The sequence below is a fragment of the Arachis ipaensis genome, chromosome B03, assembly GCF_000816755.2.
Source record: "Arachis ipaensis cultivar K30076 chromosome B03, Araip1.1, whole genome shotgun sequence".
Taxonomy (NCBI): domain Eukaryota; kingdom Viridiplantae; phylum Streptophyta; class Magnoliopsida; order Fabales; family Fabaceae; genus Arachis; species Arachis ipaensis.
In genome coordinates, this window is record NC_029787.2 from 108,420,363 (window position 1) to 108,421,706 (window position 1,344).

Below are 1,344 nucleotides of genomic sequence, written 5' to 3' on the forward strand. Positions count from 1 at the left end.
TGAGAACCCTTTCGAGGATGATGTTCTCACCCCCCTACATTTTTCCCTTTCAGGATATGGGCGCAGAAGTTACGAAGAGTTTATTTAGTTATTGAAATGTTCTGTATTGCTTTAGTTATTGTTTATTGTACCCTCGCCTTTATCTTGATATATTCTGTAAGAGGGATAGGGATTGTATTGGTTAATGCTTGTAATATTATTTATATATATGTGTGTATATATATGGATGTACTCTTTATGAGTTTTGTAAGTTGTATGGTATCTATGGATGTATGTTATCGGATGAAAGTATTTTTGGGAGCGGTATTGCGGTTTAAAGTTTTAAACAGGCTCATATTTTAGTATTAAATAGTATAAAAGTCGTCGTAATGTCCGAGCTATCAGAGTTGCGCAGCCGGAAGCGTGAGCTGTGGTAGCTAGGATGTTACATACCACTCCCACCTCATCACGAGGAACTCGGACAGTGGCACCTCAGCTCCAACACAAGTTGGACGATGCATCAAAAGATGTCTGGACTTCACGTCCGGACCCAAAAGCAATTCAGTTTCAGGTAACCCTAGGGACAGATTCTTTTGTATGTATTTATAATATAAAAAGAGTTTTTGCATAAAAATATAAAATGTATATATATAGTCACTCAATAATAATAATAATAATAATAATAATAATAATAATAATAATAATAATAATAATAATAATAATAATAATAATAATAATAATAATAATAATATTATTTTACAAGAAACTTAAGGTTGAAACTACTTGATATTTTTGTATTTAATATAATTAAAAGATATCCTATTTTAAAAAGCATGTTTATATTAAAAGAAAATACTTTACTTTGGATTTTAAAGCATCATTATTCACCATGCTTATTTCCAACAAAAAGAGTGTAACAATATACTAGTATCATCGATCACATGCACAAAGCTAAGTTAATAATAATAAATGTTGACATATAGTAAAAGTAAAATGGACAAAAGACTATTATATCTGACAGAGAAAAATATTGAGGATTGATTTGTGTATTAATTTTTTTCGGGGACTAAAATATCCATTTTAAAAATTTTTGAAATTGATTTGAATAATTACTCTACTAAAAAATAGATTGGGGAATAATTTGTCTACTGGAGTAAAATTTTAAAGATTGATCTATATATTAATTTTTCTTAAAGACTAAAATATTTGTTTTTGAAATTCTTCGGACTGATTTAAATAATTAGTCTTCACTATTTATATATCGATTCATCTAAAACTTATTATAGTGATAAGCTCACGAGTTTAGTATAAATTTTGTCATATTCAATTGAATAACTTAAAAGTGTAAGTGACAGTGCGATGTAC